Below are 15,281 nucleotides of genomic sequence, written 5' to 3'. Positions count from 1 at the left end.
CCTAATTAATTGCATTTGTTGTTTCAGAATGCCAATCTCCTTCAGAATGGACCTAGGATTTCCTAGCAGGCCTTTGGTAGAGCCAATCTCTCCCTTGGCACTGTCAAAATCTAAAATTTTCTCCTGATCCCCATAGTCCTCTCTTTCTAGCGCTGCATTCTTCATAGTATTTTGGGTCTTTTCCTCTTGCAATTTTATAGATTTTCACTTCCTTTCCATTCTATGGGCAAGAAGTTCATTATTTGTTGGAGACAAAGCCGTATCATCAATATTACCCTTAATACCCTTACCCTTACCTCCACTCCTCTTCTTCTTATAATCTCTCACCATTTCCTCAACAAAATCACTTTCATGGTCAGAATCACTCCCTACGACAATCTTCTTCTTCTTCTTCTAAAAACTACTCCCAATACCCCCTTTCAAATTCTTATTACTCCCCTCTGCATCATCTTCAGTGTCCAAATCATAACCTTTCTCTGGGAGACTGCCCTCTGTATCATACTCCACCACCTTCAATCTACCCCTAGGTTTATCAACCTTTTATGATTTCAAAACATTCATTATGAGAACCATAAGGCCCTCATGACACACATGTTCCCCATTCAGATCATTTTGTAAAGCTTGGATAGAGAAACTCAAAGATTGCCTCAAATAAAAGGGAAAATTGATCCTAACATCATGCCTAAAGTGATTATCTAACATAAAATGATAACCATAGAGCTTTGTAAATGAGCCATCAAGAGTAAGGTATTCCATTATAACAAAAAATACAAATCTCCAAGGTCGAGAAATAGAGGTAGGGTTGTAATATGAGTTACCAATTTTCACCAATCGGCTTCACTCTTTTTCTAACTCCATGAATTCGTCAATAGCCTTGTCCGACAACTTCTTGTCACAATAGAAGTTAATGCCATCCATATCCAACCCCATGGCTTCTGCAATTACCTCTTCAATCACCTTCATTCTTTGGTTTCCAACCAAAACAGAGCCATCTTGCCATGTTTTGATGAATTGCTGTGTTATGATAGGATTGTTACCTTTGAGCCTTTCCATAGATCCAATAAAATTTCCATGCCTTAAAATGTCCCAGAACTCCTCTTTCTTCATCCATTCCTTGCAGCTTGTGGGTTCCACTCTCTTCCTTTTACCTCCCATATTCTTCCCTGCTATGTCACTGGAGAGCTTTCTCTGTAAAAACCTATACACACTATCACCAGAATGAAATCTTCATTCGAAGGAAATATTGGAAATGAAAATCCATAATAAGTGTGAAAGAAAGCTTAGCATTCAAAAAATCATCATCCACCATAACCCAATTGTGATCAACACATAATTACAAATCTCTGACATAATCATTATTAAAATGTTTTTTCCTACACCTCAATTTATCATAATTGATAAATTGGCAACGATTAGTAGGTAATGGATCATTATTATCCCAAATAACTTTTTTCTCACTTAAGCATGCCACATTAGCAGGTCAATCATCAACATGGTTAGCTTCCCTAAAGTTAAATGCTACCACAAGGTTGTTGGTGTAAATAAGTATTCACTATTTACACTTTACTTAAGTTTACTTAGGTTAATGCATTATTTTATTATTTATTATTTTGACACCTAGGAGTTTACATACTATAAATTTTCCTACCCTAGGTCATTGTCAAATTTGAGGCAATTTTTTTTTTGCAAATCGAAACTCGAAGGTCTGATTTGCAAATTCGGTATGATCATTTTTAGATCTATTTAATTTATTTTTTGGATCTATTCTCTGCAATTTTCAGAGCATTTTGGTCAATTTTTTTTAGGCCATCAAGCTTGTAGAGATTTTTTTTTTGCAGGAATTGGGTGGTCAAATCCTAGCCCTCGCAGGATATTTGGTGAATTATTCTCTATAATATCAGAAATTTAATCCACAAATTTTGGCCGATTGGCGACCATACTCAGCAAGCAATGACTTCATATATTCTAGTGGCCTTATTTACTTATTGTCCATGGGTCATTGTTTTTAAAAGCCCTTAGTATTCACCCCACGGTGAATGTGAGACTAAAGTCCCACACCACCACCAGATAATACCCCTATCTCCCATCAATAGCAACTATCTTCCTATCGACTGACTCATCATTTTTTGGCACAAGCTCTATCAGATCTTCCCGCTGTGAACTTGTTGGTGACCCTCATCGCCACCCGGCAGTGTCTCCAACCTCTGACACATTCAAAACCCTCGTTGACAGCCTACAACCTCTGTCAGATTATCTGCCATACCACCTTAGCACCAACAAAGCAACCCTAATCCAAATGACATCTAATGTAGTTCCAACAGTCACCATGTGTTTGGCCTAGGAAAACCCACCACATGGCACTTTTTGTAGCCACCCAATGTCAACCTGTGGCCCTAGTCAGCCACCTCAGCTTCCTCCATGTAGTACAATATAACTCACAATCCAACTCAGTCAAACAAGCTAGCTCCGTAGTGACACACCCACCAACTCATTGTATAGCTAAGCATTTTGTACAATACCACAAAAGTAGTTTTGTATGCCATGTCATTAGTGACATCATATACCATGTCAGCCAGGAATTTTTTTTTATTGACATCATCTTTTTACAATGTTAAAATTTATGGTCATTTGAACGTCATTCGTAGGCCAAATTGCACTGTCATGATGGTCATTTGGATGTCAAGTTTAACCCAATGTTTTTCTTCCCAAACCCCTCTCCAAATTTAGTTTTGATTTGACAGTCTGACTTTGGGAGGCCATAACTCAGTCATTTGGACTCCAAATCAGGTGCAATTTTTCTTTATTTTGGGTAAAATTTCCTAAACTTTTTAGTGGTGCTATTATTTTCTGGTTTTGTTGCATGAATTTGTTAGAAATTATATTTTTTTGTGATTGTACCTATCCAATCTTGCATTTTGCAACTTCAAATGCTCTATACAAGCTCATCTAGACACATTTTTAGGTTCCATTTAAAAAAAAAGTACTTAATTTTGTATCTACTTTTAGATCTGTAATTAGATTATAGGCTTGTGTGAACATAAATATCTCTTTCAAAATTAGGTCCTTTTCTATATTGTATTGCTTTAATTACTCTTCAAAATTGTTGTATTTCTGACCTACATTGTAAAGTACCAGATTTGAACCTCAAAAGGTAGTTATAAATAGAAAAATTAGAAGCCCATTTTTGTCCATTTTGACAAGTGGCCTATTGTAAAAATACTACATATAAAGTGTCAAAAGCATCATTTTGGAGGGGTTCTTTGATTGAGTAAATAGGGGTGTGTGTCTTGTGTTCTTGTGTCTCTCTTTCTCTCTTGTTCTCTTTTAATTTTTTCTATGATGGGTTCACCTAAAACTCTACTTCTAACTTCACACAATTATACTACATAGAAAGATATTGAATGGAGTAGACTAATGGAAAAAGGTTTAAATCTCTATGTTGATGGTACAATTACAAAAACCACTGATGCTATAACACTAGTTGATTGGAAAATTAAAGACAGTCGGGCTTTAGGAATTATTTGGACTTGTTTTCATAAAGATCTCTTCTTCGACATTTCTAGCTTTAAGGATGCCAAGGGTGCTTGGGAAAAACTTGAAGGGTTGTATAGTAAGGTGGATGAGGAAAAGGGATTCCAAATTGAGGATGATCTACTTCTCTTGGATCTTAAGAATTTTGACACAATTCAAGACTATATCAATAAAGCCAATGAATTGATGGGGACACATCCCAAGAACAAAATGGACACAATAGAAAAGGGAAATTGTATTAACTAAAAAATAAGCTAGTACATTTAGTACAGAGAAAATAAACTTCAAAACATGCCCTAAGGGCTTACAATAGCATAAATGTGGAGATAATTTCTCCTTTCAGTACCTCCTCTCAAACTCCACTCCGAACTGCCTTTTACAATGCCAGAAATCTCCTTAAATAGACCCCAGAGGGTTAAAGATTAGGAGTACATTCTAGAAAGTGCTAGTAGGCATCCATCGACCAAATAGAAGGTTCCAAAAGCTGCGTTAGAAGTTGACGCAAATCTAGAAGAATCTAAAAATGGTAAGCAAACTTCTGGGAGGCATAACTTTTGAACCGTAGCTCCGATTGATGAACCGTTTACATTTTTAGAAAGCTCTCGAAGCACTCTATAGCCCTATGGACAAGATTCAATCATCCCCCATTTCTAGGCCATTTTAAAGGTCATTTAATGCCCCTAACCTAACTTTGAAGCATTCTTAGGAGGTCTCCACAACCCGAAAAATTGCAATAACTTTCAAACCGTGGGGCCTTTTGACTTGATTCTTCTTCTGGAATACTCTAAATTATAATTATATTCATCTAGCCAATTTATAGCTCCTAGTTCACCAAAATGATGGCTCAATTACATACTCCTATTTTTTTGAGATTTACACGAACACTGATAGTGGAATTGTGAGAGTTGGAACCTTTATTTGACCCAAATGGGTATCCAAAAATAAAAACACATGAAACATAAACTAAATTTAAGTATATTTTTTTGGGTGACACAGGATTGCCCTTATACCTCTGGATGCTCCTGCATCAGACACCCAGGGTAGATTGAAAAGTGACCCTGTCACTTTATGAATGGTAGAGGAAATCCCAAATGGGAAACCTCAGCTTTTGAAATCTAAGTTGAGTCCTCAATCGATCGTCCTTTCCATTTGACCAAATACTCTTCATACTACCTATTTCTAGTACTCCTACCCACACGATGATCTAGAATATCTTCTATCTCCTCCTTCTTAGAAGTAGGAATTGGACATGGCTCTAACACCAGCTCCTCATCTGCACCATCATCATGATACTCTGTTAAATCTGCAATGTTGAAAATGGGAGAAATGTGAATACCATTTGGCAACTCCACCTCATATGCATTTCCTAAGTCATGTTTCTTTAGAATTTTGCAGGGGCCAAATTTCTTCATTTTCAGCTTGTTGTAAGTACCGGTTGGAAATATTTCTTTTCGTAAGTGCACCATGACTAGATACCCTACTTGGAATTCCTTATGTCTTCTCCTTTGATCAGACCTAGCTTTATACTCTTGATTCATCTTGGTAATGTGTGCTTGAACCTCCTCATGTAGACACTTGATATGTTTAGCAAATTCCTCAGCTTCAACACTTGTCCTCTCCCCTTGTTCTATCTTCCTCAATTCTAGTGCAGTCCTTGGGCTATTCCCATATACAATTTGGAATGGTGATTTTCCAGTACTCCTATTTATTGTAAGCAAACTCTGCTTGTGGTAGAATCAAATCCCATCCCTTGGGCTTATCCCCAACTAAACATCTCAGCAAATTGCCTAGACTTCTATTTACCACTTCTGTTTGGCCATCAGTTTGCGGGTGATGCGTGGAACTAAATTTTAAGTCAGTTCTTAAATTTTTCCACAATGTCCTCCAAAAATACCCCACAAATTTAGTATCTCTATCAGAAACTATACTCCTTGGAAGACCATGTAGTCTTACCACCTCTTTGAAAATCAAGTCTGCAATTTGGATAGCATCATGAGTTTTGTGGCATGGAATGAAATGTGCCATTTTGGAGAACCTATCAACCACCACGAATACTGAGTCATTACCCCTTTGTGTCCTTGGCAATACAAGAACAAAATCCATACTTATGTCCTCCCATGGCCTTGATGGAACAGGCAATGGCTGATATAGGCCAGTATTGTGACTAAACCCCTTGGCAACTTGACAAACCTGGCAATTCTATACAAACTTCTTCACATCCTATGAAATTTGAGGCCAAAAATAATGTTCTCTAAGAATGGAAATGGTCTTATCTCAACCAAAATGTCCTGCCAACCCTCCACTGTGTTTCTCCTTAATCAGATTTTCCCTCATGGAACTCCTTGGAATGCACAATTGACTACCCTTGAACAACATGCCATCCTGAACCAAATAGTCTAACCACTTGGTTCTATCTACAGCAATAGGTTCTTTACAAGCTTTCCATGCTTCAGCAAAATTAGGATCCTCGGGGTACAAATTCTTGAGTTCATCAAACCCAACTACTTCAACCTGCATTACTATAAGCAAAAATTGTCTCCTACTTAGTGCATCTGCAACCCTATTAGATTTTCCACTTCTATGCTTCAACACAAATGTATAGCTCTGCAAGAACTCTACCCACTTCATATGCCTCTAATTCAATTTACCTTGGCTATTTAGGTATTGTAATTCCTGATGATCAGTATACAAAAAAAATTCCTTTGGCAATAAATAATGCCTCCATTTCTTTAAGCCCTGAACTATTGCATAGAACTCTTGATCATAAATAGAATACTTCTTCTTTGCATCATTCAATTTTTCACTAAAATATGCAATAGGCTTACCTTCTTGGCTTAATACAGCTCCAATAGCACTGCCACTGGCATCAAAATCCACCTGGAAAACCTTTCTAAAAATTGGAAGTGCCAACACAGGCTGTACTGTCACCTTCTTCTTCAGTAATTCAAAACTTCTCATAGCTGTTGCAGTCCATTTGAACTCTTTTCTATCCCCTCTTATTGTATCAGTTAGGGGTGCACATATGCCACTGAAATTCTTAATAAACTTCCTATAAAAACTAACCAGACCATGAAATGATCTTACCTCAGTAGCAGACCTTGGAGTAGGCCATTCCAAGATGGCTTTTACCTTCTCTGGATCCATTTTGAGACCTTCAGGTGATATAACAAACCCCAAATAGACCTACTCCCTTTTTGCAAAGATACACTTCTTTAGATTAATTAACAGTTTCTCTTCCCTTAGCCTTTCAAGGACACTACGAATATGCAGTAAATGTTCTTCCAAAGTCTTGCTGAAAATTAAAATATCATCCAAATAGACAATAACAAATTTTCCCAAGAACTTCTTAAGTACCTCATTCATGAGCCACATGAAGGTGCTTAGAGCATTCATCAATCCAAAGGGCATGACTAACCACTCATAAAGACCCTCCTTGGTCTTGAAGGCTATTTTCCACTCATCTCCTTCTCGAATTTGTATCTGGTGATAACCACTCTTCAGATCTATCTTTGTGAAGTACTGAGCTCCACTCAAGCAGTCCATAAGATCATCCATCCTTGGCAAAGGAAACCAGTACGTGATGGTTATCCTATTTATAGCTCAAGAATCTCTACACATCCTCCACTCTCCATCCTTCTTTGGTGCAAGTATTGCAGGTACTGCACATGGACTTAGGCTCTCTCGAATCAAGCCCTTCCTCAACAACTCCTAAACCTATCTATTTAGCTCCTCTGTTTCAGTAGGAGTCATCCTGTGAGTAGCCTTGTTAGGAAAACTAGCTCCTGGAATCAGATCTATCTGATGACTGATTTGCCTTACTGGTGGCAATCCATCTGGAACATTATCAGAGATAATATCTCCAAACTCCCCTAGTAAATTTGAAACTTCAAGTGGTATTTCACTACTACCTTATTTATCTTTCCTAGGAATCAAAGCATAGCACATATGCTAATGTTTCATGCCATCTAAAAACTTCCTTTCATCAACAAGACAAATCCTAGCACTGCTACATACCTTTTCACCTTCCTTTTTCATGGGCTTCAATTTGTGGCAAACTCCATCCTTTGTCAGAGAGTATGTGTTTGCATGTCCATCATATACTGCATGTCTATCAAACTGCCATGGTTTACCCAACAATAGATGGAAAACATCCATCGGAATAACATCACAAAGAACTTCATCATGGTAACTCCCAATTTTGAATTTCACTAAACATTGTTCACTTACCAGGACCTTATGATCATCTTTTACCCAAGCAATCCGATAGGGCTGGGGATGTTTCTCCCTCTTGAGCTTCAGCTTAGAGACCATCTCTTCTGATACCAAGTTATTAGTGATACCACCATCAATGATCATGTCACAACATTTATCCTCACACTTACATCTGGTATGGAAGAAACTCCTCCATTGTCCTGGTTCAATCTCACCACTTAGTAGGACTCTTTCATTTACCAAGGTCTCTCCTCTTTCTGTATCCTCTAAATGTGATGATTGTGCATCCTCATCCACATGAGCAACCCTAGCTTGGCCCTCAACTCTCCTATCTGTCCTTCCTTGTCATTGAGGGCATTCAAAGGCACGATGACCTTCTTCATTGCAATGGAAATAGGTACCATGAAAGCCTCCTCTTCCTTGTCCATTTCCTCTACCTCTTCCTCTCTGATTTCGAAAGTCTTGATCATTGTTGTGGTTGAAACCCTCATTCCTCTGGTTCCTGCTAGTACCCACATCTTCATTTTTCTTTTGGGTTTCATTGCAGCCTCTAGATGATCTACTGCTTCCCCTTCCTCCTTAACCGTGCCCTCTTTTTCTTCCTTCAAACCTTTTATTTAGCTTCTCTTCAACTCATAGGGAAAATTGGTATGCCTCTTCAACGCTGGTCATTCTTACCAGACTTAATTCCTCCTGGATGCTAGGTCACAACCCACTAATATAATGAGAAACCTTCTCCTTATTTGCTTCTGCATGCCCTGCTCTAATCAAGAGTTGGTAAAACTCCTCTGTATATTCTTGGACTAATCTTCCTGCTTGCTTTAATGCATGTATCTTCTTAAACAAATCAAGCTCATAGTCCACAGGAATGAACTGCTTCTTCAATTTGTCCACCATGCGATCCCACCTTGTGATCTTCTCCTTTCCTCTTCTGTTTCTTTCCAATTGGACCTCTTGCCACCAGATTTTGGCATGGCATTTTAGTTTGACCTTTGCAAACTTAATCCTATCTGGGTCCCTGATATCCTCATACTCAAAGTATTCTTCCAGTTCATTGATCCAATTGATCAACTCATCTAGTTTCAGATTTCTTGAAAATACACCCACTTCAATTGTAGGTCTTTTCCAAAACTTAGTAATGGCCCTAAAAATCCTTTCCTCTGCATGATTCAGAACTTCCCCATAAAATTCCCCTTTTGGTCCAATTTCATCTTCTTCATTGTCATCTTCACTTTCATCACCTGCGGCCACAGTTGCTCCTCTACGGAGCTCCTCTTGCAATGCTTGTACCTACCTTTGGAGGGCTCTAACCTCCTCAGGATTAATAGCTCTGGCCCTTCCACCACAATCTCTTCATGGAGGCATCTTCTTACGTGAACCCACAACCACACAGTCCTGGTGCAAATTGCCTCACAGTCAGCGCTCTGTCTACACACTCAGGAAAACCTGCTCTGATACCACTTGATGGGGACACAACCCAAGAATAAAATGGACACAACAGAAAAGGGAAATTGTATTAATTGAAAAATAAGCTAGTACATTTAGTACAGAGAAAATAAACTTCAAAACATGCCCTAAGGGCTTACAATAGCATAAATGTGGAGATAATTTCTCCTTTTAGTACCTCCTCTCAAACTCCACTCCGAACTGCCTTTTACAATGCCAGAAATCTCCTTAAATAGACCCCAAAGGGTTAAAGATTAGGAGTACATTCTAGAAAGTGCTAGTAGGCATCCATCGACCAAATATAAGGTTCCAAAAGCTGCATTAGAAGTCAACGCAAATCTAGAAGAATCCAAAAATGGTAAGCGAACTTTCGGGAGGCATAACTTTTGAACCGTAGCTCTGATTGATGAACCGTTTACATTTTCAAAAAGATTTCAAAGTGCTCTATAGCCCTATGGACTTGCTTCACTCATCCCCCATTTTTCGGCCCTTTTCAAGGTCATTTAATGCCCCTAACCTAACTTTGAAGCATTCTTAGGAGGTCTCCACAATCCGAAAAATTGCAATAACTTTCAAACCGTGGGGCCTTTTGACCTGATTCTTTTTTTGGAATGCTCTAAATTACAATTAAATTCATCTAGCCAATTTAAACCTCCTTGTTCACCAAAATGTTGGCTCAATTACATACTCCTATTTTTTCAAGATTTACACGAACACTGATAGTGGAACTGTGAGAGTTGGAACCTTTATTTGACCCAAATGGGTATCCAAAAATGAAAACACATGAAATAGAAACTAAGTCTAAGTATATTTTTTTGGGTGACACAGGATTGCCCTTATACCTCTGGATGCTCCTGCATCATGAATTGAGAGCACTACTTAAGGATTGTGGTAATCCCATGAAGGATGATAGATTGATTCATCACATCTTGAAGAGGCTACCTTTAGAGTATGCATCTTTTGTTTCGAGTTACGACACTCACAGGTTGACCATGGGAAGTGTCTTCACTAAGCCTTTAGTTGATGCATTTGTAGAAATGTTGATGTTGGAAAAATCCAAGTTGATAGATATGGGAATTCTCACATCATCAAAGACCAAAGCATTGATGGCTAGCAATAAGAACCAATCAAATCAATGCAAAAAAAGTTCTACCAACAACAAGAAAAAGTAGTGGAAGCAAAAATCACAATCAGAGACCCAACAATCTTCCTCCTCACAATAAGGTAGTTTTTCTTCCAAGAAGAAGGCAAACAACAACAAGAAGGATAAACTATTTTGTGCATATTACAAGAAATCAAATCATGATGCTCATCATTGTAAGACTAAGAGAATAGATGAATTGGAAAACCTACTTAGGAAGAACAAAATCAATGTGCCAAATGCTTCCAAGGATTCAAATCCATCCACTTCAAAGGAAAAAGGGCAAGCACTTATGGTTGGTTCAAGTTCTTCAAGGGAATGGATTCTTGACTCAGGTGCCTCATATCATATGGGTTCTTCAAAAGGACAATTTTCTTCCTTGAAGCAGTCTAAGGTACCTCACATCTTTATAGGGGATGATACAAAAATGGAAGTTGAAGAGAAAGGATAAGTTGAGATGGTAAATGGAGAGAGTTCAAAGTCCTAATCTTAGCACCAATCTCCTTTCAATTTATGAAATCACTCACTATGGAGGTGGCAATAAAGTTGAGTTCCTTCTTGATTCAATAGTGTTGTGAAATCTTAAGGATGATTCATTGGTTGCAGTGGGTAAAGTCAATCATGACACAAGGCTTTATTCCTTCTCCCACTTTGTGCTTAAGTCTTCTTCACATGCCTTGTTCACACAATCTCAATCACAAAGTAAATTATGGCATGAGCGATATGGACATCTTGCCTTCTGCTATCTTCATCAACTTAGTTCAAAAAATATGGTCAAAGGTCTACCTACAATCAACTTTTCTAAGGGTGAATGTTCAACTTGTTCAATGGATATTCATCTAGAAGAAAAGTATGAAAAATGGAAGTCTTGGAAAGCATCAGTTATTCTTGAGTTGGTTCACATAGTTCTAGTAGGTCCTTTTGTAGTGACATCAGTTAGCAAGGACTGCTATGTTCTCACTTTCATTGATGACTTTTCATGCTACACGTGGGTCTACTTTCTTGATCACAAGAATGAAGTCTTTGATAAGTTTCTAGCCTTCAAGAGTCATATTGAAAAGAACTCAAGGAAATCCATCAAGGTTCTTTTTATGGACAATGAAAGTAGATATGCGAACTCAAGACTTAGAGACTTTTGTGAACTTGAGGTTATTGATCTTCATAATCCAGTAACATTTAGTCTGCAAAAGACAAATGTTGCAGCAATGAGGATCATAACTCTTAAGTCCATGGCAAGTTGTTGATTCAAGTTAAGTCTCTTGATCCATCACTTGAAGTTGAAGCTATAAGAAATGCCAATCACATACTTAATAGGTCTCCTCATAATGTCTTAGATGGAATGACTCCTTTTGATACATGGTGTGGAAGAAAACTAGTTGTGAAACACTTCAAAGTTTTTGGTTGTCCAGCATAGGCAAACATATCTTCAAGGGAATACAAGGCACCACCACTAAGGCCTTGTACTTGCATCAGATATGAAGACAATGTTAAGGTATATAGACTTATGGATCCTGAGACTCATGAGATATTCATAGAGAGGAATATTCACTTTGAGGAAAGTTCATCTAGCTCATCCTCTAATCCTCTCCATACTTCATACATTGTGAAAACTAATAGTGACAATAGTGACAATGATTCAATAAATTCAAAAATGTGGGATCCTATTGATAGATGCATGAAGAGGTCACAACATCAACACATTCCAGATGCATACATTGTTATAGTGATAGGTCCATGTAATTTAGTACATTTGAGTAAACCTTGTCTTCCAATTCCAACATTAGGGGATGACCACATAATAGATATTTTAGGCTTGTTTGTGGAGTCCTACATAATAGATTTAGGAGACATCATTGATGATACACATCTTCTCTTTGATGAAGAAGATCCTTCTTCAATTTTTGCAAGGGAACACTCTGACCTTCTTGTCCATTCTCTACATGATCAGTTTTATAAGGTTGATATGATTATGGATCCTTATGCACAATAGTTTTAGGAGGTCTCTTTATCATTTGAGGAGATGGTTGGTTCTTTGGGACATGTTCTACATCCATCCTTTCTAGATTTTAACTTGTTCATTTGAGCAGTGTTGGAAGGGGCAACCATCAGTATTAGCACAATGATAGTTGAGCAGGTTTTAAAGACACCATTTATCTTCATGATTCTTTCTATACATTGGGTAAGCATCTCATATGTACCTATGACATTGTTTCTTCCCAAAGGAAGGAACATTATTTAGCAGTCATGGATTGCCTTCTACATCCATCTTAGAGTAGCTATCACTGATCAACATTCTACATTTTTTTTTGGGGGGGGGGGGGGGGTAGGGGGAGGGGGGGGAGTAACTTGTCTCCTTTCTTCTTCTCTCTTATGGGGGGGAACTTTTCCTCTTTTTAGATTGTTTTCTTCTCATACTTCTTTATTGTATATACTTGATGTATGTTGTAATGTGGGGGTCTTGATAACTCCATCCATCCATGCATCTTGTTTTTTCATCTCTCTTTTTGGGGGAGGGTTTTTCCCATGAGATTTTCCCTCTTTCTTTACTTTATGAGAGATTTCATTGCATTTTGTACATGGGTACCTAACATGGCCTAGTAGCTGAGACTCATCTTGCATTTTCATCCTAGCTTTTGTAAGCTTAAGTGCATTCCCCTAAGTTGCACTTAAGAGGAGGTGTTGGTATAAATAAGTATTCACTATTTACACTTTACTTAAGTTTACTTAGGTTAATGCATTATTTTATTATTTATTAGTTTGACACCTAGGATTTTTTGTACTTATATGAGTTGTCATGTTGACAAGCCACTCTAATATAGCACATGGTGTCTACTACACTGGCGTATGCATAATTAACTGAGTTTTCATGTTGACAACATAGTTATTCACACTCTTAATTAAGTACACGGTGTCTACAACATAATTTTATGTGACACACCTTTGTAGCCTTATCCTCTCATCATTGCACTAACTCCTATGCTTAATGGAGGATAATCCACACTTGGTGGACATGTGATTAGTTGTGAGGCTTATCATATTGCTAACTCCTAGATATTCTAGAAGCATTCTAGAGGCCTTTATGTACAGGAACTCCTAGTGTGTATGTACAACAATTGAATATCATATTTTTATTCTGATCATACTTTGGTCCATTTTGTGCTTGTCCTTGAATTCCTTGATTTTGGGTGATTTTTCCCTAAGGAAAATTCTTACAAAGGTCAAGTGGTAGTGCTTTTTTACTTTTACCAATGAGATCTGTTAGTTTGATACCATGGCTAGAGTTCCTCATTCTACATTTCTTTTCATTCTATGTTTGTATATTATGATGGATGGTTATACCTATATGATGGATGGTTATGCTTATTTCATGTATTTTAATGTCATGGATCTTAAAGAGATGATGTAATCTATTTTATGATGTATATTCTTTTAGCCTTTCATACCCGATGACATGTACAATGGATGATTGTGCATTCTGATTATTGCCAAGTGGCATTCAGGACAATTGTATATTATTTAAATAGATTTAAACTTGTAGTTAATCTTTAATATGGATGTGATATATATTGCATTTAGTATTAATTAAATTTAAATGTGATTCAACATCTTGGGATCCTTAAGGAATGTAATCTATTTATGTGTTGCTTATGTATGAATGTATGTTATTGCTTTCACAATTTTATAAATGTTGTTATATGTTATCTTTCAAAAAAAATATTTGGCAAACTTAGTGAAAACTTTAGGTTAGTTCTTTTGGATCCCTTGGTGGGGTGTTACAATGATAGTATTGATAATAATTTTTATGGAAATAATAAGGGTAAAGAGATGGTGTTTATTACCATGAAAGGAGATCCCTCTACTAGTGATGCCAATGACAATAAAGAAAAGATATGAATTTTAAGCATGAATAATAATTATGACTGGGTCATTTATAGTGGATGCACATACCATATGATTGGAGAAAAGAACATATTCATTAAAATGGAGACCTATTATGGATGAGAAATAAGATTTGGAAATGGTCCTCCATGTGTTACAAAAGGTAAAGGTTCTATTTCTCTTAATGATAATATTACTTGTAATGATATTTATTGGGAAGATGGTTTGAAGTATAACCTATTGAGTGTATCTCAATTGAAAAATATAAAAATTAGATTTGAATTTAGTAATGGAAAATGCAAGATATCAAGAAATTAAGGTGAATTTATTGCTACCAGTGAACAAACAAGATATATATTTTCAAATTGAATACTTCTCTTGAACATTGTTTGATTGAAAAATTAGAAGAATGTTGGTAGTGATACAATAAGCTTTGTCATGTGAATTTTCATAATATAATTAAGGATAGTAAGAAGAAATGTGGTAGAGGAATTCATACATTGGTTAAACCCAAGAATCTAGTATGGAAGGAATGGCAATTAGGAAAGATGACTAGCTCAAGCTTTACCAATAAAGTCTAATCTTTAGAGAATATCCTAGATTTCGTACATATTGATTTATATTGTCCAATTAGAACTAAAATTTATCATGGTGATAAGTATTTCATACTATTTGTTGATGAATATTGAAGAATGATATATGTGATGTTTCTAAAAGTTATATCCAATGCATTTAATATGTTAAAGATATATAAGGAAAGAGCTAAAAAATAAATAGGTAAACATCTAAAATGTCTTAGATTTGATAGAGGATGTTACTTTATTCAAAAGAGTTTAATGCAAACTATGATGAACATAGAATCAAGAGACAATTGAGAACACCTAGGATACCAAAGGAGAATGAAATTTCTAAAAGAAGAAATAGTTCCATTGTTGAATTTGTAAGAACATTGTCAAAACAAAAAGGAGTGGTACAATTTTTTTGGAGATAGGCAATAAATACTACAATTTACACATTGAACTGGATACAACATAAGACAAGTATACACAAGACTCGATATGAATTATGGTAT

The sequence above is a fragment of the Cupressus sempervirens genome, chromosome 1, assembly GCF_028749045.1.
Source record: "Cupressus sempervirens isolate cs-2001-9-10 chromosome 1, ASM2874904v1, whole genome shotgun sequence".
Taxonomy (NCBI): Eukaryota; Viridiplantae; Streptophyta; class Pinopsida; order Cupressales; family Cupressaceae; genus Cupressus; species Cupressus sempervirens.
Note: the sequence above shows the minus strand (reverse complement) of the source record.